At 42.6% G+C, this 23,917-nt stretch overlaps 1 protein-coding gene across 2 annotated transcripts in view; it reads right to left on the minus strand.

Moving 5' to 3' along the window:
* LOC135518424 (ras-related protein Rab-27B) overlaps positions 1-23,917 on the minus strand; it is a 94,493-nt gene that overhangs the window by 70,353 nt on the left and 223 nt on the right. The window lies entirely within an intron of this gene.

The raw sequence follows: 23,917 nt of genomic DNA on the forward strand, positions 1-23,917 counted from the left end.
AAATGAAGTGCATAAATTGAAGTGCATAAATTGATGTGCATAAATTGATGTGCATAAAATGAGGTGCATAAAATGAAGTGCATAAATTGATGTGCATAAAATGATGTGCATAAAATGATGTGCATAAAATGGAGCAAAATGCCTGAAGCTGAAGCATCTTTACATGTTTCTGTCCATTTTAATCAATGGACACATACTGGGTGACACTGCTGCTGAATGAAGAAGCAGGTCGGATGCAAGTGGACACTGAGGCAGCCGTATCTTTGCTGTCTGTGGCTGTTTACACGGTGAAACAACATCACAGCCCACGAAGAAGATGCTGGAGACCTACTCCGGTGAAACTGTGAGAGGAAACGTGAGTGTTACGGTGGAGCGTAACGAACACAAGGTAAAAGCTACCACTCTTACATCGTGAAAGGCAACCATCCAAGCTCTGCTAGGATGCACATGGCTGGAAAATATCAAAACTAAACTGGCAGGAAATTCACATGGTTGTAAGAGAGGAGACACAAACCTACAAGGGATATTGAGGAAACACACAGATGTGTTCAATGGAGAACTTGGCAGTAATGAAGGACAGAACAGTTAAACTGACCGTGAAACCAGACACAGCAAGCCAAAATGCTTCCAACGCTTGACCTGTCCCATACGTCATAAAACCAAAAGTTTAATGTGAGCTAAACAGACTAGTGGAGTATTGGATCCAGCGAATGGGCTACACTTGTTGTTCCAGTCATTAAAAAAATACATAGTTGGATCAGTCAGACTGTGGCCATTTTAAAGTCACCTTTAACCCAGTCTTGACAGTTAATTATTATTATTTTTTTAAATCCACTACCCCTCATTTTTTAATTTCACCTTTATTTAAGCAGGTAGGCTGGTTGAGAACAAGTTCTCATTTACAACTGCGACCTCTGGCCAAGATAAAGCAAAGCAGTTTGACGCATACAACAACAGAGTTACACATGGAGTAAAAACAAACATACAGTCAATAATACAGTAGAACAAAAAGTCTATATACAGTGTGTGCAAATGAGGTGAGATAAGGGAGGTAAGGCAATAAATAGGCCATGGTGGCGAAGTAATTACAATATAGCGATTGACAAGCTCTGTTTTTGGTTTAGCTGGAGGACAGCAATTCAGTAAGAGAGACTTTATGTCAGGCCTTTCTACAGATGCATGTGGACCAAGAGGTCACTGGAACTGTTGACCATAGGCCTAATCTCCTCAACTCTGGCCTTGTTTCAGAGAGCTATGGACCAGATACTGGCCTATAGACTAGCTCCATGCTGATAGGTAGGCCTATAGACTAGCTCCATGCTGATAGGTAGGCCTATAGACTAGCTCCATGCTGATAGGCAGGCCTATAGACTAGCTCCATGCTGATAGGTAGGCCTATAGACTAGCTCCATGCTGATAGGTAGGCCTATAGACTAGCTCCATGCTGATAGGTAGGCCTATAGACTAGCTCCATGCTGATAGGTAGGCCTATAGACTAGCTCCATGCTGATAGGTAGGCCTATAGACTAGCTCCATGCTGATAGGTAGGCCTATAGACTAGCTCCATGCTGATTGCTAGCTCTAGGTAGGCCTATAGACTAGCTCCATGCTGATTGCCTATAGACTAGCTCCATGCTGATAGGTAGGCCTATAGACTAGCTCCACTGATAGGTAAAATCCAAAATAACTATAGAAGCTCCATGCTGATAGGTATTAGACTTTCCATGCTGATAGGTAATAGACTAGTGTAATAGGTAGGCCTATAAAGCTCCATGCTGATAAATATAATATGTAATAGATAGACTAGCTCCATGCTGATAGGTAGGCCTATAGACTAGCTCCACACTGATAGGTGTAGACAGCTCCATGCTGATTATCTAGCTCCATGCTGATAGGTATTAGACTAGCTCCATGTTAAGGACAGACAGCTCCATGCTGATAGGTGATGGCTGCTGAGAGGTAGAAACACCTGTTTAGGCCCAGGTAAAATACGTGTAAGAAAGCTAGGCCCCCAGTAACCTGACAGGTTAACAGACACCTGATGGCTGGATATGTAACCAGGTACATAGGCTAGGCCCCCAGGACAGGTTAACAGACCCTGGTGGATATGCCCGAGCCCTAGTACAGCTGCGACGTGGTCCTGTACAGTTAGGTGGGTTATGGGTAGAGGCCCCTGCATGTGGCCCCTAGCCTGCCAGGTTAACAGAGACAGGCTTCCCCTGAGAGGATCCACAGAGAACACTTCCTCAGCAGCTGTCTCTCTCCTGACCTCCGACCCCCATCACGACCTCTCACACCCCCCCCCCCCTCGAAACACCCCACGACCCAGCTGGAACACCTGCACTAATTACTGATTACTGCCACTGAGCTGAGTAGGAGACACGACCGTACTCTACTGAGCTGAGTAGGAGACACGACCGTACTCTACTGAGCTGAGTAGGAGACACGACCGTACTCTACTGAGCTGAGTAGGAGACACGACCGTACTCTACTGAGCTGAGTAGGAGACACGACCGTACTCTACTGAGCTGAGTAGGAGACACGACCGTACTCTACTGAGCTGAGTAGGAGACACGACCGTACTGTACTGAGCTGAGTAGGAGACACGACCGTACTCTACTGAGCTGAGTAGGAGACACGACCGTACTCTACTGAGTAGGAGACACGACCGTACTCTACCGTACTCTCTGAGCTGAGCTGAGTAGGAGACACGACCGTACTCTACTACTGAGCTGAGTAGGAGACACGACCGTACTCTACTGAGCTGAGTAGGAGACACGGCTGAGTAGGAGACACGACCGTACTCTACTGAGCTGAGTAGGAGACACGACGACCGTACTCTACTGAGCTGAGTAGGAGACACGACCGTACTCTACTACTGAGTACGGCTATGAGAGACAGTAGAAGTGTTAGTTACTGTATAAACAGTAGAAGTGTTACCGTTACTGAGCTGAGTAAACAGTAGAAGTGTTAGTGAGCTGTATAAAGTTTATACAGTTTATAAACTGAGTAGAAGTGTTACCGTTACTCTACTAAGCAGAGAAGAGTTAGTTACCGTATAAACAGTAGAAGTGTTAGTTACTCTACTAAACTGAGTAGGAGACAGTTACCGTATAAACAGCTGAGTGGAGTTACGATAAACTGAGTAGGAAGTGTTACCGTTACCTTATGAGCAGTAGACAGTGTTACTGAGTTACACGTATAAACTGAGCTGAGAAGTTAGTTGAGCTGAGTAGAGACCGACCGTACTAAACAGTGAGTAGGAGAAGTGTTAGTTACTACTGATAAACAGTAGAAGTCTTAGTTACTCTACTGAGCTATAAACAGTAGAAGTGTTAGTTACTGTAGCTAAGTAGGAGAAGTGTTACTGAGCTGAGTAGGAGACACACCGTACTATACTGAGCTGTTAGGAGTTACCGTACTCTAAGCTGAGTAGGAGACAGTGTTAGTTACTGTAGCTGAGTAGTAGAAGACCGTTAGTTACCTTATAAACAGTAGAAGTGTTAGTTACCGTATAAACAGTAGAAGTGTTAGTTACTGTATAAACAGTAGAAGTGTTAGTTACTGTATAAACAGTAGAAGTGTTAGTTACCTTATAAACAGTAGAAGTGTTAGTTACCTTATAAACAGTAGAAGTGTTAGAGACATGAAAACAACACCGTAATAACTGAGCTAAATATCCTGGAACAATAGTAGCTATGAGAGACCTAAAAACAAGCTCCAGGTAATTACTGCAGGCTGAGTTGAGAGACAGTTTGTACCAGTGAAATTCATCGGACACAGCTGTACGACGACACAGGCACACTACAGTCAAAAGTACTGCCATCGGACGTAGGTCCAGCCCATGTCAAATATACAGTATATGTAGTGCACTATGTAGGAAATAGGATGCCATTTGGGACGGACACAGAGAAGGATAGCGGGTGATATATATTTCTGAACAGCCACACATTGACTCTGTACCGTAACACCCTGTATATAGCCTCCACATTGACTCTGTACCGTAACACCCTGTATATAGCCTCCACATTTACTCTGTACCGTAACACCCTGTATATAGTCTCCACATTGACTCTGTGAGTAGAACACCCTGTATATAGTCTCCACATTGACTCTGTACCGTAACACCCTGTATATAGCCTCCACATTGACTCTGTACCGTAACACCCTGTATATAGTCTCCACATTGACTCTGTACTGGTACCCTGTATATAGCCTCCACATTGACTCTGTACTGGTACCCCCTGTATATAGCCTGACATTGACTCTGTACCGTACCCCTGTATATAGCCTTCACATTGACTCTGTACCGTAATACCCTGTATATAGCCTCCACATTGACTCTGTACCGGTACCAACTGTATATAGCCTCCACATTGACTCAGTACGGGTACCCCCTGTATATAGCCTCCACATTGAGTCTGTACCGTACCCCTGTATATAGCCTCCACATTGACTCTGTACCGGAGACCCCCTGTATATAGCCTCCACATTAACTCTGTACCGATACCCCCTGTATATAGCCTCCACATTGACTCTGTAGCCGAGTACCCCTGTATATAGCCTCCACACTGACTCTGTACCGTACCTACTGTATATAGCCTCCACATTGACTCTGTACCGGTACCCCTGCTATATAGCCTCCACACTGACTCTGTACCGGTACACCCTGTATATAGCCTCCACATTGACTCTGTACCGTACCCCCTGTATATAGCCTCCACATTGACTCTGTAGGAGACACGGTACCCCCTGTATATAGCCTCCACATTGACTCTGTACCGTAACACCCTGTATATAGCCTCCATATTGACTCTGTACCGTAACACCCTGTATATAGCCTCCACATTGACTCTGTACCGTAACACCCTGTATATAGCCTTCACATTGACTCTGTACCGTAACACCCTGTATATAGCCTTCACATTGACTCTGTACCGTAACACCCTGTATATAGCCTCCACATTGACTCTGTAGGAGACCGTAACACCCTGTATATAGCCTCCACATTGACTCTGTACCGTAACACCCTGTATATAGCCTTCACATTGACTCTGTACCGTACACCCTGTATATATCATCCACATTGACTCTGTGAGCTGAGTAGGAGACCCCCTGTATATAGCCTCCACATTGACTCTGTACCGTACCCCCTGTATATAGCCTCCACATTGACTCTGTACCGGTACCCCCTGTATATAGCCTCCACATTGACTCTGTACTGTAACACCCTGTATATAACCTCCACATTGACTCTGTACTGGTACCCCCTGTATATAGCCTCCACATTGACTCTGTACCGATACCCCCTGTATATAGCCTCCACATTGACTCTGTACCGGTACCCCCTGTATATAGCCTCCACATTTACTCTGTACCGTAACACCCTGTATATAGTCTCCACATTGACTCTGTACCGTAACACCCTGTATATAGTCTCCACATTGACTCTGTACCGTAACACCCTGTATATAGCCTCCACATTGACTCTGTACCGTAACACCCTGTATATAGTCTCCACATTGACTCTGTACTGGTACCCCCTGTATATAGCCTCCACATTGACTCTGTACTGGTACCCCCTGTATATAGCCTCTACATTGACTCTGTACCGGTACCCCCTGTATATAGCCTTCACATTGACTCTGTACCGTAATACCCTGTATATAGCCTCCACATTGACTCTGTACCGGTACCAACTGTATATAGCCTCCACATTGACTCAGTACGGGTACCCCCTGTATATAGCCTCCACATTGAGTCTGTACCGGTACCCCCTGTATATAGCCTCCACATTGACTCTGTACCGGTACCCCCCTGTATATAGCCTCCACATTAACTCTGTACCGATACCCCCTGTATATAGCCTCCACATTGACTCTGTACCGGTACCCCCTGTATATAGCCTCCACACTGACTCTGTACCGGTACCCCCTGTATATAGCCTCCACATTGACTCTGTACCGGTACCCCCTGTATATAGCCTCCACACTGACTCTGTACCGGTACCCCCTGTATATAGCCTCCACATTGACTCTGTACCGGTACCCCCTGTATATAGCCTCCACATTGACTCTGTACCGGTACCCCCTGTATATAGCCTCCACATTGACTCTGTACCGTAACACCCTGTATATAGCCTCCATATTGACTCTGTACCGTAACACCCTGTATATAGCCTCCACATTGACTCTGTACCGTAACACCCTGTATATAGCCTTCACATTGACTCTGTACCGTAACACCCTGTATATAGCCTTCACATTGACTCTGTACCGTGAACACCCTGTATATAGCCTCCACATTGACTCTGTACCGTAACACCCTGTATATAGCCTCCACATTGACTCTGTACTGGTACCCCTGTATATAGCCTTCACATTGACTCTGTACCGGTACCCCCTGTATATATCATCCACATTGACTCTGTACTGTAACACCCTGTATATAGCCTCCACATTGACTCTGTACCGGTACCCCTGTATATAGCCTCCACATTGACTCTGTACCATAACCCCCTGTATATAGCCTCCACATTGACTCTGTACTGTAACACCCTGTATATAGCCTCCACATTGACTCTGTACCGGTACCCTGTATATAGCCTCCACATTGACTCTGTACCGATACCCCCTGTATATAGCCTCCACATTGACTCTGTACGGGTAACACCCTGTATATAGCCTCCACATTGACTCTGTACCGGTAACACCCTGTATATAGCCTCCACATTGACTCTGTACCGGTACCCCCTGTATATAGCCTCCACATTGACTCTGTACTGGTACCCCTGTATATAGCCTCCACATTGACTCTGTACCGGTACCCCCTGTATATAGCCTCCACATTGACTCTGTACCGTAACACCCTGTATATAGCCTCCACATTGACTCTGTACCGTAACCCCCTGTATATAGCCTCCACATTGACTCTGTACCGTAACACCCTGTATATAGCCTCCACATTGACTCTGTACCGTTACACCCTGTATATAGCCTCCACATTGACTCTGTACCGGTACAACCTGTATATAGCCTCCACATTGACTCTGTACCGTAATACCCTGTATATAGCCTCCACATTGACTCTGTACCGTAACACCCTGTATATAGCCACCAAATTGACTCTGTACCATAACACCCTGTATATAGCCTCCACATTGACTCTGTACCGTAACACCCTGTATACAGCCTCCACATTGACTCTGTACCGTAACACCCTGTATATAGCCTCCACATTGACTCTGTACCGTAACACCCTGTATATAGCCTCCACATTGACTCTGTACCGTAACACCCTGTATATAGCCTCCACATTGACTCTGTACCGGTAACCCCTGTATATAGCCTCCACATTGACTCTGTACCGTAACACCCTGTATATAGCCTCCACATTGACTCTGTACCGGTAACCCCCTGTATATAGCCTCCACATTGACTCTGTACCGGTACCCCTGTATATAGCCTCCACATTGACTCTGTACTGTAACACCCTGTATATAGCCTCCACATTGACTCTGTACTGGTACCCCTGTATATAGCCTCCACATTGACTCTGTACCGATACCCCTGTATATAGCCTCCACATTGACTCTGTACCGTAACACCCTGTATATAGCCTCCACATTGACTCTGTACCGGTAACACCCTGCATATAGCCTCCACATTGACTCTGTACCATTACCCCCTGTATATAGCCTCCACATTGACTCTGTACCGTAACACCCTGTATATAGCCTCCATATTGACTCTGTACTAACACCCTGTAATAGCCTCCACATTGACTCTGTACCGTAACACCCTGTATATAGCCTTCACATTGACTCTGTACCGTAACACCCTGTATATAGCCTCCACATTGACTCTGTACCATTAACACCCTGTATATAGCCTCCACATTGACTCTGTACCGTAACACCCTGTATATAGCCTTCACATTGACTCTGTACCGGTACCCCCTGTATATATCATCCACATTGACTCTGTACCGGTACCCCCTGTATATAGCCTCCACATTGACTCTGTACCGGTACCCCCTGTATATAGCCTCCACATTGATTCTGTACCGGTACCCCCTGTATATAGCCTCCACATTGACTCTGTACTGTAACACCCTGTATATAACCTCCACATTGACTCTGTACTGGTTCCCCCTGTATATAGCCTCCACATTGACTCTGTACCGGTACCCCCTGTATATAGCCTCCACATTGACTCTGTATCGGTACCCCCTGTATATAGCCTCCACATTGACTCTGTACCGGTACCCCCTGTATATAGCCTCCACATTGACTCTGTACCGGTACCCCCTGTATATAGCCTCCACATTGACTCTGTACTGGTACCCCCTGTATATAGCCTCCACATTGACTCTGTACCGGTACCCCTTGTATATAGCCTCCACATTGACTCTGAACCGTAACACCCTGTATATAGCCTCCACATTGACTCTGTACCGGTACCCCCTGTATATAGCCTCCACATTGACTCTGTACCGGTACCCCCTGTATATAGCCTCCACATTGACTCTGTACCGTAACACCCTGCATATAGCCTCCACATTGACTCTGTACCGGTACCCCTTGTATATAGCCTCCACATTGACTCTGTACCGTAACACCCTGCATATAGCCTCCACATTGACTCTGTACCGGTACCCCCTGTATATAGCCTCCACATTGACTCTGTACCGTAACACCCTGTATATAGCCTCCATATTGACTCTGTACCGTAACACCCTGTATATAGCCTCCACATTGACTCTGTACCGTAACACCCTGTATATAGCCTCCACATTGACTCTGTACCGTAACACCCTGTATATAGCCTTCACATTGACTCTGTACCGTAACACCCTGTATATAGCCTCCACATTGACTCTGTACCGTAACACCCTGTATATAGCCTCCACATTGACTCTGTACCGTAACACCCTGTATATAGCCTTCACATTGACTCTGTACCGGTACCCCCTGTATATATCATCCACATTGACTCTGTACCGGTACCCCCTGTATATAGCCTCCACATTGACTCTGTACCGGTACCCCCTGTATATAGCCTCCACATTGACTCTGTACCGGTACCCCCTGTATATAGCCTCCACATTGACTCTGTACTGTAACACCCTGTATATAACCTCCACATTGACTCTGTACTGGTACCCCCTGTATATAGCCTCCACATTGACTCTGTACCGATACCCTGTATATAGCCTCCACATTGACTCTGTACCGGTACCCCCTGTATATAGCCTCCACATTGACTCTGTACCGGTACCCACTGTATATAGCCTCCACATTGACTCTGTACCGGTACCCCCAGTATATAGCCTCCACATTGACTCTGTACTGGTACCCCCTGTATATAGCCTCCACATTGACTTTGTACCGGTACCCCTTGTATATAGCCTCCACATTGACTCTGTACCGTAACACCCTGCATATAGCCTCCACATTGACTCTGTACCGGTACCCCCTGTATATAGCCTCCACATTGACTCTGTACCGTAACACCCTGTATATAGCCTCCATATTGACTCTGTACCGTAACACCCTGTAATAGCCTCCACATTGACTCTGTACCGTAACACCCTGTATATAGCCTTCACATTGACTCTGTACCGTAACACCCTGTATATAGCCTCCACATTGACTCTGTACCGTAACACCCTGTATATAGCCTCCACATTGACTCTGTACCGTAACACCCTGTATATAGCCTTCACATTGACTCTGTACCGGTACCCCCTGTATATATCATCCACATTGACTCTGTACCGGTACCCCCTGTATATAGCCTCCACATTGACTCTGTACCGGTACCCCCTGTATATAGCCTCCACATTGACTCTGTACCGGTACCCCCTGTATATAGCCTCCACATTGACTCTGTACTGTAACACCCTGTATATAACCTCCACATTGACTCTGTACTGGTACCCCCTGTATATAGCCTCCACATTGACTCTGTACCGGTACCCCCTGTATATAGCCTCCACATTGACTCTGTATCGGTAACACCCTGTATATAGCCTCCACATTGACTCTGTACTGGTACCCCCTGTATATAGCCTCCACATTGACTCTGTACTGTAACACCCTTGTATATAGCCTCCACATTGACTCTGAACCGTAACACCCTGTATATAGCCTCCACATTGACTCTGTACCGATACCCCCTGTATATAGCCTCCACATTGACTCTGTACCGGTACCCCCTGTATATAGCCTCCACATTGACTCTGTACCGTAACACCCTGCATATAGCCTCCACATTGACTCTGTACCGGTACCCCTTGTATATAGCCTCCACATTGACTCTGTACCGTAACACCCTGCATATAGCCTCCACATTGACTCTGTACCGGTACCCCCTGTATATAGCCTCCACATTGACTCTGTACCGTAACACCCTGTATATAGCCTTCACATTGACTCTGTACCGTAACACCCTGTATATAGCCTTCACATTGACTCTGTACCGTAACACCCTGTATATAGCCTCCATATTGACTCTGTACCGTAACACCCTGTAATAGCCTCCACATTGACTCTGTACCGTAACACCCTGTATATAGCCTTCACATTGACTCTGTACCGTAACACCCTGTATATAGCCTCCACATTGACTCTGTACCGTAACACCCTGTATATAGCCTCCACATTGACTCTGTACCGTAACACCCTTGTATATAGCCTCCACATTGACTCTGAACCGTAACACCCTGTATATAGCCTCCACATTGACTCTGTACCGTAACACCCTGTATATAGCCTCCACATTGACTCTGTACCGGTACCCCTTGTATATAGCCTCCACATTGACTCTGTACCGTAACACCCTGTATATAGCCTCCACATTGACTCTGTACCGGTACCCCCTGTATATAGCCTCCACATTGACTCTGTACCGTAACACCCTGTATATAGCCTCCACATTGACTCTGTACCGGTACCCCCTGTATATAGCCTCCACATTGACTCTGTACCGTAACACCCTGTATATAGCCTCCACATTGACTCTGTACCGGTACCCCTTGTATATAGCCTCCACATTGACTCTGTACCGGTACCCCCTGTATATAGCCTCCACATTGACTCTGTACTGGTACCCCCTTGTATATAGCCTCCACATTGACTCTGTACCGTAACACCCTGTATATAGCCTCCACATTGACTCTGTACTGGTAACCCCTGTATATAGCCTCCACATTGACTCTGTACCGTAACACCCTGTATATAGCCTCCACATTGACTCTGTACCGTAACACCCTGTATATAGCCTCGCTACTGTTATTTTACTGCTGCTCTTTAATTATTTTTTACTTTTATTTATATTTTTTAGGTGTGTTTCTTAAAACTGTTTAAATGTCAGTAAACATTTCACTGTAAGGTCTACCTACATTTGATTTGATAGTAGTGATGACTATAGCTCATCATAGGACAGGAGTGAGATGACTAACTAATTGCCAAAAGCAATGAGCCTCTAAATAATAATATCTATATCTGGCCATGACCCCACTCTCCGAGGGTGTCTCAGGGAGAGTTGGGATATGCAAAAAAAAAAGTTTTTTTAAACAATTTACACGTGTGTATTAATAAACACATGAAATAGGACCAAGTAAAAACACCCACCAAATGATTATTGGTCAGAACCTGAAGCTTATTAGGGAAACGCTGTCATACGATTGGACAACACTCAAAACAACTGCAAAGGGTTTGTTGAGTGTTGCCTGCCTACTGTCGTCTCTAGACATCCATCCGTTTTGCCTCCCGTGATTTTCAAATGTTCCCGGCTTAAAGGGGCAATCTGTAGTTACTCCATCAACTTTTGGGAATAATAAATTAATGATACGTACCTATTGATTCCTTGAAGAGTTGAAGAATAGAACTGGACAAAATGCCGCGAGAAGTAGGGGTGCTGAGGATGCCGCAGCACCCCCTGATAATATATTTCACAAAAGCAGTGCACTGGGCCTTTACTAGTATTAGCAGACCGGCAGGTAGCCTCCCGGTAGCCTAGTGGTTAGAGCGTTGGACCAGTAACCTTGTCAAATCTCCGATCTGACAAGGTACAAATCTGTCCTTCTGCCCCCTGAACAAGGCATTTAACCCACTGTTCCCCGGTAGGCCGTCATTGTAAATAAGAATTTGTTCTTAACTGACTTGCCTAGTTAAATAAAAGGTTTAATAAATAAATAAAAATGATTAAAAAAAGGCCCAGCATACTGTGCAATTACTAGAATTAGCAGACTGATATTGAGGTCTCGTGCAGCCCACATTTGTATTCAGCATCTCTGCTTTGCCAAAAAAGCTAGTTGTATAATTAAGAAAGGTATCTTGCAGGATTCAATAGTTGGAATTGAGTTGTTGTCTCTTTCTCTGTGATATCATTCTAATGGAATCCAGACAGAACAAAACCCTGTCTCTTTCTCTGTGATGTCATTCTAATGGAATCCAGACAGAACAAAACCCTGTCTCTTTCTCTGTGATGTCATTCTAATGGAATCCAGAAAGAACAAAACCCTGTCTCTTTCTCTGTGATGTCATTCTAATGGAATCCAGACATTCTAATAGAACTAATGGAAAACACAAAACCCTGTCTCTTTCTCTGTGATGTCATTCTGTGAACAAAATGTCATTCTAATAGAATCCAGACAGAACAAAACCCTGTCTCTTTCTCTGTGATGTCATTCTGGAATCCAGACAGAACAAAACCCTGTCTCTTTCTCTGTGATGTCATTCTAATAGAATCCAGACAGAACAAAACCCTGTCTCTTTCTCTGTGATGTCATTCTAATAGAATCCAGAAAGAACAAAACCCTGTCTCTTTCTCTGTGATGTCATTCTAATGGAATCCAGAAAGAACAAAACCCTGTCTCTTTCTCTGTGATGTCATTCTAATATAATCCAGACAGAACAAAACCCTGTCTCTTTCTCTGTGATGTCATTCTAATAGAATCCAGACAAAACAAAACCCTGTCTCTTTCTCTGTGATGTCATTCTAATGGAATCCAGAAAGAACAAAACCCTGTCTCTTTCTCTGTGATGTCATTCTAATAGAATCCAGACAGAACAAAACCCTGTCTCTTTCTCTGTGATGTCATTCTAATAGAATCCAGACAGAACAAAACCCTGTCTCTTTCTCTGTGATGTCATTCTAATAGAATCCAGAAAGAACAAAACCCTGTCTCTTTCACTGTGATGTCATTCTAATGGAATCCAGACAGAACAAAACCCTGTCTCTTTCTCTGTGATGTCATTCTAATAGAATCCAGAAAGAACAAAACCCTGTCTCTTTCTCTGTGATGTCATTCTAATGGAATCCAGAAAGAACAAAACCCTGTCTCTTTCTCTGTGATGTCATTCTAATAGAATCCAGACAGAACAAAACCCTGTCTCTTTCTCTGTGATGTCATTCTAATGGAATCCAGAAAGAACAAAACCCTGTCTCTTTCTCTGTGATGTCATTCTAATGGAATCCAGAAAGAACAAAACCCTGTCCTCAAACATTTTACATCAAAAAGGTGCAAAGTTATGAGCAAAGACACAAAAAAATAAATATTTGTCTTGATCAAATAACATGGAGAAAGAAAAAAAAACACTGCAGTATTAATTGATCATCCTTACAATCCACTTAATGTAAATGTGCATTACTGTATTGTACATAGGCTGGCCATCTTGGTCTGCACCTGTAGACTTTCTGTCACCATGGCAATAAACAATGTACAATGCAGTAATTGATTACATTGAGACATCAAGTGGTTTGTGATGATGTGGCTGAATTGGTCGAGCGTTTGCAATGCTAGTGCTATAGGGTTATGGGCTTGATTCCCACGGGGCGACCAGTAGTCCTGTGTAGACGGAAATGTGTGCACTCACTACTGGAAGTTGCTCTGGAAAAGAGCTTCTACTAAAATGGAAAAGGAATGAATAAACCATTTCAGTTTTCAAATAGTAATAAGATGCATTTGCAATGTATTTCAAGAAACTGGAAAACATAGGCTATATTAAGCAAATAATTTTTATATTTTCTACAGATAATTAGCAGACTAAAAGTTACAAATGCTGGTGAACACTCAAATTACATTTAGTAAAAAAATAAAAAACTACATATTTTTTAAAGTACTGGGTCTTTACTAGTCCTGTATTAGAGTAGTACCAACCCTTTACTAGTCCTGTATTAGACTAGTACTAACCCTTTACTAGTCCTGTATTAGAGTAGTACCAACCCTTTACTAGTCCTGTATTAGAGTAGTACTAACCCTTTACTAGTCCTGTGTTAGAGTAGTACTTTAACCCTTTACTAGTCCTGTATTAGAGTAGTACTAACCCTTTACTAGTCCTGTATTAGAGTAGTACTAACCCTTTACTAGTCCTGTGTAGTACTAACCCTTTACTAGACTAGTCCTGTATTAGACTAGTACTAACCCTTTACTAGTCCTGTATTAGAGTAGTACTAACCCTTTACTAGTCCTGTATTAGAGTAGTACTAACCCTTTACTAGTCCTGTATTAGAGTAGTACTAACTTTACACTAACCCTTTACTAGTCCTGTATTAGAGTAGTACTAACCCTTTACTAGTCCTGTATTAGAGTAGTACTAACCCTTTACTAGTCCTGTATTAGAGTAGTTACTAACTAGTCCTGTATTAGAGTAGTACTAAAACCCTAACCCTTTACTAGTCCTGTATTAGAGTAGTACTAACCCTTTACTAGTCCTGTATTAGAGTAGTACTAACCCTTTACTAGTCCTGTATTAGAGTAGTACTAACCCTTTACTAGTCCTGTATTAGAGTAGTACTAACCCTTTACTAGTCCTGTATTAGAGTAGTACTAACCCTTTACTAGTCCTGTATTAGAGTAGTACTAACCTTTTACTAGTCCTGTATTAGAGTAGTACTAACCCCCTTTACTAGTCCTGTATTAGAGTAGTACTAACCCTTTACTAGTCCCTGTATTAGAGTAGAACTAACCCTTTACTAGTCCTGTATTAGACTAGTACTAACCCTTTACTAGTCCTGTATTAGAGTAGTACTAACCCTTTACTAGTCCAAGTAGTACTAACCCTTTACTAGTCCTGTATTAGAGTAGTACTAACCCTTTACTAGTCCTGTATTAGAGTAGTACTAACCCTAACCCTTTACTAGTCCTGTATTAGAGTAGTACTAACCCTTTACTAGTCCTGTATTAGAGTAGTACTAACCCTAACCCTTTACTAGTCCTGTATTAGAGTAGTACTAACCCTTTACTAGTCCTGTATTAGAGTAGTACTAACCCTTTACTAGTCCTGTATTAGAGTAGTACTAACCCTTTACTAGTCCTATATTAGAGTAGTACTAACCCTTTACTAGTCGTGTATTAGAGTAGTACTAACCCTTTACTAGTCGTGTATTAGAGTAGTACTAACCCTTTAACCCTTTACTAGTATTAGAGTAGTACTAACCCTTTACTAGTCCTGTATTAGAGTAGTACTACTAACCCTTTACTAGTCCTGTATTAGAGTAGTACTAACCCTTTACTAGTCGTGTATTAGAGTAGTACTAACCCTTTACTAGTCCTGTATTAGAGTAGTACTAACCCTTTACTAGTCCTGTATTAGAGTAGTACTAACCCTTTACTAGTCCTGTATTAGAGTAGTACTAACGCTAACCCTTTACTAGTCCTGTATTAGAGTAGTACTAACCCTAACCCTTTACTAGTCCTGTATTAGAGTAGTACTAACCCTTTACTAGTCCTGTATTAGAGTAGTACTAACCCTTTACTAGTCCTGTATTAGAGTAGTACTAACCCTTTACTAGTCCTGTATTAGAGTAGTACTAACCCTTTACTAGTCCTGTATTAGAGTAGTACTAACCCTTTACTAGTCCTGTATTAGAGTAGTACTAACCCTTTACTAGTCGTGTATTAGAGTAGTACTAACCCTTTACTAGTCGTGTATTAGAGTAGTACTAACCCTTTACTAGTCGTGTATTAGAGTAGTACTAACCCTTTACTAGTCCTGTATTAGAGTAGTACTAACCTGTATTAGAGTAGTGCTTTACTAGTCCTGTATTAGAGTAGTACTAACCCTTTAACCCTTTACTAGTCCTGTATTAGAGTAGTACTAGTACTAACCCTTTACTAGTCCTGTATTAGAGTAGTACTAACCCTTTACTAGTCCTGTATTTAGTACTAACCCTTTACTAGTCCTGTATTAGAGTAGTACTAACCCTTTACTAGTCCTGTATTAGAGTAGTACTAACCCTTTACTAGTCCTGTATTAGAGTAGTACTAACCCTTTACTAGTCCTGTATTAGAGTAGTACTAACCCTTTACTAGTCCTGTATTAGAGTAACTGTATTAGAGTAACCCTTTACTAGTCCTGTATTAGAGTAGTACTAACCCTTTACTAGTCCTGTATTAGAGTAGTACTAACCCTTTACTAGTCCTGTATTAGAGTAGTACTAACCCTTTACTAGTCCTGTATTAGAGTAGTACTAACCCTTTACTAGTCCTGTATTAGAGTAGTACTAACCCTTTACTAGTCCTGTATTAGAGTAGTACTAACCCTTTACTAGTCCTGTATTAGAGTAGTACTAACCCTTTACTAGTCCTGTATTAGAGTAGTACTAACCCTTTACTAGTCCTGTATTAGAGTAGTACTAACCCTTTACTAGTCCTTTACTAGTCCTGTATTAGAGTAGTAACCCTTTACTAGTCCCTAACCCTTTACTAGTCCTGTATTAGAGTAGTACTAACCCTTTACTAGTCCCTAACCCTTTACTAGTCCTGTATTAGAGTAGTACTAACCCTTTACTAGTCCTGTATTAGAGTAGTACTAACCCTTTACTAGTCCTGTATTAGAGTAGTACTAACCCTTTACTAGTCCTGTATTAGAGTAGTACTAACCCTTTTACTAGTCCTGTATTAGAGTAGTACTAACCCTTTACTAGTCCTGTATTAGAGTAGTACTAACCCTAACCCTTTACTAGTCCTGTATTAGAGTAGTACTAACCCTTTACTAGTCCTGTATTAGAGTAGTACTAACCCTTTACTAGTCCTGTATTAGAGTAGTACTAACCCTTTACTAGTCCTGTATTAGAGTAGTACTAACCCTTTACTAGTCCTGTATTAGAGTAGTACTAACCCTTTACTAGTCCTGTATTAGAGTAGTACTAACCCTTTACTAGTCCTGTATTAGAGTAGTACTAACCCTTTACTAGTCCTGTATTAGAGTAGTACTAACCCTTTACTAGTCCTGTATTAGAGTAGTACTAACCCTTTACTAGTCCTGTATTAGAGTAGTACTAACCCTTTACTAGTCCTGTATTATAGTAGTCCTGTAACTTTACTAGTCCCTAACCCTTTACTAGTCCTGTATTAGAGTAGTACTAACCCTTTACTAGTCCTGTATTAGAGTAGTACTAACCCTTTACTAGTCCTGTATTAGAGTAGTACTAACCCTTTACTAGTCCTGTATTAGAGTAGTACTAACCCTTTACTAGTCCTGTATTAGAGTAGTACTAACCCTTTACTAGTCCTGTATTAGAGTAGTACTAACCCTTTACTAGTCCTGTATTAGAGTAGTACTAACCCTTTACTAGTCCTGTATTAGAGTAGTACTAACCCTTTACTAGTCCTGTTTTAGAGTAGTACTAACCCTTTACTAGTCCTGTATTAGAGTAGTACTAACCCTTTACTAGTCCTGTATTAGAGTAGTACTAACCCTTTACTAGTTGTGTATTAGAGTAGTACTAACCCTTTACTAGTCCTGTGTTAGACTAGTCCTGTATTAGACTAGTACTAACCCTAACCCTTTACTAGTCCTGTATTAGAGTAGTACTAACTAGTCCTGTTTACTAGTCCTGTGTATTAGAGTAGTACTAACCCTTTACTAGTCCTGTATTAGAGTATAGTCCCTTTACTAGTCCTGTATTAGACTAGTACTAACCCTAACCCTTTACTAGTCCTGTATTAGAGTAGTACTAACCCTTTACTAGTCCTGTATTAGAGTAGTACTACCCTTTACTAGTCCTGTATTAGAGTTACTAGTCCTGTATTAGAGTAGTACTAACCCTTTACTAGTCCTGTATTAGAGTAGTAACCCTAACCCTAACCCTTTACTAGTCCTGTATTAGAGTAGTACTAACCCTTTACTAGTCCTGTATTAGAGTAGTAACCCTAACCCTTTACTAGTCCTGTATTAGAGTAGTACTAACCCTTTACTAGTCCTGTATTAGAGTAGTACTAACCCTTTACTAGTCCTGTATTAGAGTAGTACTAACCCTAACCCTTTACTAGTCCTGTATTAGAGTAGTACTAACCCTTTACTAGTCCTGTATTAGAGTAGTACTAACCCTTTACTAGTTCTGTATTAGAGTAGTACTTACCCTGTACTAGTCCTGTATTAGAGTAGTACTAACCCTTTACTAGTCCTGTATTAGAGTAGTACTAACCCTAACCCTTTACTAGTCCTGTATTAGAGTAGTACTGATTAATCGGAATGGCATATTAATTTGGGCTGATTTCAAGTTTTCATCAACAATCAGAAATCAGTATTTTTATACACCGATTTGGCCGATTTTTTTTATTTTTTATACAGCTGCACCATCGAGAGCATCTTGACTGGCTGCATCACCGCCTGGTACAATAACTGCTTGGCAACCGACCGCAAGGCGCTACAGAGGGTAGTGCGTACGGGCCCCAGTACATCACCAGCGCTGAGATCCCTGCCATCCAGGACCTCTATACCAGGCGGTGTCAGAGACACCTGAGTCATACTGTTCTCTCTGCTACCGCACGACAAGTGATACCAGAGCACCAAGTCTGCAGACGACTGCTGAAGAGTTCATCAAATGGCTATTTGCATGAACCCACTCTTATTTTTGCACTGGCTCTATGTACTCTACCCACACACTCACACATACCACACACATGCATATTGACACGACACCCACACACACGCTGCTGCTACTCTGTTTATTATCTATTATGGATTGCCTACTCATTTTTTACCCCTACCTACAATACCAGTCAAACGTTTGGACACACACTTACTCATTCAATGAGAGAATACCAAGAGTAAGCAAAGCTGTAATCAAGGCACATTTGTTTAAACACTTTTTTGAGGGGGGTTTACTACATGAATCCATATGTGTTATTTCATAGTTTTGTTGTCTTCACTATTATTCTACAACGTAGAAAATAGTTAAAAATATAAACAAAACAACCCTTGAATGAGTTGGTGTGTCCACACTTTGACTTGTACTGTACATATAACCTCAACTACCTCGTACCCCTGCACATTGACTCTGTACTGGTACTCCTTGTATACAGTCTCGTTATTTGATAGTTAAAATAAAATAAAAAATAAAAATCGGGGTTTGATCAGATTTAATATCGCAGATAGATTGTGGCTTCTATCAACGGAATTATCTGCATAATTTCAAATCTCCAGTATTTTTTGGTAAATATTTTCTTTTAATGTATTATTTTCCCCTAACCCTACCATCCCTCCACGAATTGGAGTAAACTAAATGGACAACATTACTTTATTGAGTTACTATTTGACTTTATATTGTTGGGAAAGGGCTCATACTGTCTGTGAACATTTCACTGTGAAGTCTACACCTGTTGTATTCAGCATTTCACTGTGAAGTCTACACCTGTTGTATTCAGCATTTCACTGTAAGGTCTACTACACCTGTTGTATTCAGCATTTCACTGTGAAGTCTACACCTGTTGTATTCAGCATTTCACTGTAAGGTCTACTACACCTGTTGTATTCAGCATTTCACTGTAAGGTCTACTACACCTGTTGTATTCAGCATTTCACTGTGAAGTCTACACCTGTTGTATTCAGCATTTCACTGTGAAGTCTACACCTGTTGTATTCGGGGCATGTGACAAGTAAAGTGTGATATGTGCTACAGATCTACAGACAACTGCGGTGGGTTCCTTAACCTCTCTTATCAAAAAGGTACACCTTTATATAGTGGGGCAAACAAGTATTTAGTCAGACACCAATTGCAAGTTCTCCCACTTAAAAATATGAGAGAGGCCTGTAATTTTCATCATAGGTACACTTCAACTATGACAGACAAAATGAGAAGAAAAATCCAGAAAATCACATTGTAGGATTTTTTATTTATTTATTTGCAAATTATGGTGGAAAATAAGTATTTGGTCACCAACAAACAAGCAAGATTTCTGGCTCTCACAGACCTGTAACTTCTTCTTTAAGAGGCTCCTCTGTCCTCCACTCGTTACCTGTATTAATGGCACCTGTTTGAACTTGTTATCAATATAAAAGACACGTGTCCACAACCTTAAACAGTCACACTCCAAACTCCACTATGGCCAAGACCAAAGAGCTGTCAAAGGACACCAGAAACAAAATTGTAGACCTACACCAGGCTGGGAAGACTGAATCTGCAATAGGTAAGCAGTTTGAAGAAATCAACTGTGGGAGCAATTATTAGGAAATGGAAGACATACAAGACCACTGATAATCTCCCTCGATCTGGGGCTTCATGCAAGATCTCACCCCGTGGGGTGAAAATGATCACAAGAACGGTGAGCAAAAATCCCAGAACCACACGGAGGGACCTAGTGAATGACCTGCAGAGAGCTGGGACCAAAGTAACAAAGCCTACCATCAGTAACACAGGGACTCAAACCTGCAGTGCCAGACGGACTAAGCCAAATCCTGAAGTGCCAGATCAAGAAGAAGATTGGAAGATTGTCATATGGTCCTTATGGTCAGATGCTTAAGCCAGTACATGTCCAGGCCCGTCTGAAGTTTGCTAGAGAGCATTTGGATGATCAAGAAGAAGATTGGAAGATTGTCATATGGTCAGATGTCTTATGGTCAGATAAAACCAAAATATAACTTTTTGGTAAAAACTCAACTCTTCGTGTTTGGAGGACAAAGAATTCTGAGTTGCATCGAAAGAACACCATACCTACTGTGAAGCATGGGGATGGAAACATCATGCTTTGGGGCTGTTTTTCTGCAAAGGGACCAGGACGACTGATCCGTGTAAAGGAAAGAATGAATGGGGCCATGTATCGTGAGATTTTGAGTGAAAACCTCCTTCCATCAGCAAGGGCATTGAAGATGAAACGTGGCTGGGTCTTTCAGCATGACAATGATCCCAAACACACCGCCCGGGCATCGAAGGAGTGGCTTCGTAAGAAGCATTTCAAGGTCCTGGAGTGGCCAAGCCAGTCTCCAGATCTCAACCCCATAGAAAATCTTTGGAGGGAGTTGAAAGTCCGTGTTGCCCAGCAACAGCCCCAAAACATCACTGCTCTAGAGGAGATCTGCATGGAGGAATGGGCCAAAATACCATTAACAGTGTGTGAAAACCTTGTGAAGACTTACAGAAAACGTTTGACCTCTGTTATATACCCTTTGTTGGCAATGACAAATTATTGAGATAAACTTTTGTTCTTGACCAAATACTTATTTTCCACCATAACTTGCAAACAAATTCATTTAAAATCCTACAATGTGATTTTCTGGATTTTCTTTCTCAGGACCAGTTAACCTTTAACAAGGGCCCCAGGACCAGTTGACCTTTAACAAGGGCCCCAGGACCAGTTAACCTTTAACAAGGGCCCCAGGACCAGTTAACCTTTAACAAGGGCCCCAGGACCAGTTTACCTTTAACAAGGGCCCCAGGACCAGTTAACCTTTAACAAGGGCCCCAGGACCAGTTAACCTTTAACAAGGGCCCCAGGACCAGTTAACCTTTAACAAGGGCCCCAGGACCAGTTAACCTTTAACAAGGGCCCCAGGACCAGTTAACCTTTAACAAGGGCCCCAGGACCAGTTAACCTTTAACAAGGGCCCCAGGACCAGTTAACCTTTAACAAGGGCCCCAGGACCAGTTAACCTTTAACAAGGGCCCCAGGACCAGTTAACCTTTAACAAGGGCCCCAGGACCAGTTAACCTTTAACAAGGGCCCCAGGACCAGTTTACCTTTAACAAGGGCCCCAGGACCAGTTGACCTTTAACAAGGGCCCCAGGACCAGTTGACCTTTAACAAGGGCCCCAGGACCAGTTGACCTTTAACAAGGGCCCCAGGACCAGTTGACCTTTAACAAGGGCCCCAGGACCAGTTAACCTTTAACAAGGGCCCCAGGACCAGTTGACCTTTAACAAGGGCCCCAGGACCAGTTGACCTTTAACAAGGGCCCCAGGACCAGTTGACCTTTAACAAGGGCCCCAGGACCAGTTAACCTTTAACAAGGGCCCCAGGACCAGTGTAAACAAAATGAAAGTTCACATGTTCTAGAAAGCATTTTGTGCCTCCTCTCCTGTCTAGTTTCCTGAAAAGGGTCACAATATGAAAAATATTTCCAAGTGGAAAAAAACCAAAGTGTACCTATGATAATAGAAGTTAAGGAACCCACCACACTGGTCTGTAGATCTGTTGCTCATATGGCCCGTGAGGTATTGAAAATATTTCGCAGGAAATATTCATGTGGTGAAATCCTTTGGTTGTTCTATGAAGAACGGGGATCTGTGACCTAACATCAAGAGATTGTAGATGTATGTCTTTGGGTTGGAAGTTATGAAACAATTTGATCTATGTGTGAATTAATAACTACAGCTGTAATGGGATAAATATTTGTAGAAAATCAAAGGGGAGGCATTTTGCAAAGGGACTTTGCTGTGATAATCGAGGTCAGGGAACAAAGCTCTAGCACATGTGGATCAGAAGCCATTAAAAATTATGACAGTTGGAAGATATTTATAATCAGGGAATTTTCAAATGTGAATTCTTATTGGTGTACGAGTGAGTGAGATCATAGGCCTATGTTTTTTTTTTAGCTCATATTTTTACATGAAATCCATAACAAATAAAAAAAAGACATTTTCGAATGTAATTGTTGTGGGGAAAACAACTAAGTTGGTTTAAGATATTCCCAGTCCACCTGGCCGTGCTGCTGCTCCAGTTTCAACTGACCTGAGCCCTAGGACCATGCCCCAGGACTACCTGACATGATGACTCCTTGCTGTCCCCAGTCCACCTGGCCGTGCTGCTGCTCCAGTTTCAACTGTTCTGCCTTATTATTATTCGACCATGCTGGTCATTTATGAACATTTGAACATCTTGGCCATGTTTTGCTATAATCTCTACCCGGCACAGCCAGAAGAGGACTGGCCACCCCACATAGCCTGGTTCCTCTCTAGGTTTCTTCCTAGGTTTTGGCCTTTCTAGGGAGTTTTTCCTAACCACCGTGCTTCTACACCTGCATTGCTTGCTGTTTGGGGTTTTAGGCTGGGTTTCTGTACAGCACTTTGAGATATCAGCTGATGTACGAAGGGCTATATAAATAAATTTGATTTGATCAATTTTTTTTCTGTAAAAGATAGGTTTGTCTGATTGCACTTTTAAGACGGTCCCTTAGCCGCCAGCACATAATATTCCCCCATTGAAACCAAAGTAAAGTCACTTTTTCAAAACGGAACGCTGAAATTGTCATCTGTTTCTAGATATATTACCCTAATCATCCGAGGACCTTCCATCGAAGAGGCATTGACAAACAAACTCCCAACTATCAAACCAACAACCAAACTAAAAACAAACGTACTGCGGTTTCCTTTGTGTTTTTTAGTACGTTATTTTTTCAATGCATTGTTTTGCAAGGTGCAGTTCTCGATAAGAGATGCAGCCAGTTTTCCACAGGCTTCCATCGGTGGTCACTGGGCAGGGTTGGAACCGTGCGATCAGTCTACGGTGGGGTTAAGGATGAGAAATGGAGCAACATTTGCAAAAGAAACAATGTACCAATAATTCACCGATTATGGCAACAAATGTATCGCACAAGTAACCACCTAGAATTCCATAATTTGTCATTTATAACACCGCTTGCAGGAAGGTGTCTGCTGTCTATCCCATGTTTCTCTACCACTGAGTCGTT

Source organism: Oncorhynchus masou, chromosome 28 (assembly GCF_036934945.1).
Source record: "Oncorhynchus masou masou isolate Uvic2021 chromosome 28, UVic_Omas_1.1, whole genome shotgun sequence".
In the NCBI taxonomy this organism is placed as follows: domain Eukaryota; kingdom Metazoa; phylum Chordata; class Actinopteri; order Salmoniformes; family Salmonidae; genus Oncorhynchus; species Oncorhynchus masou.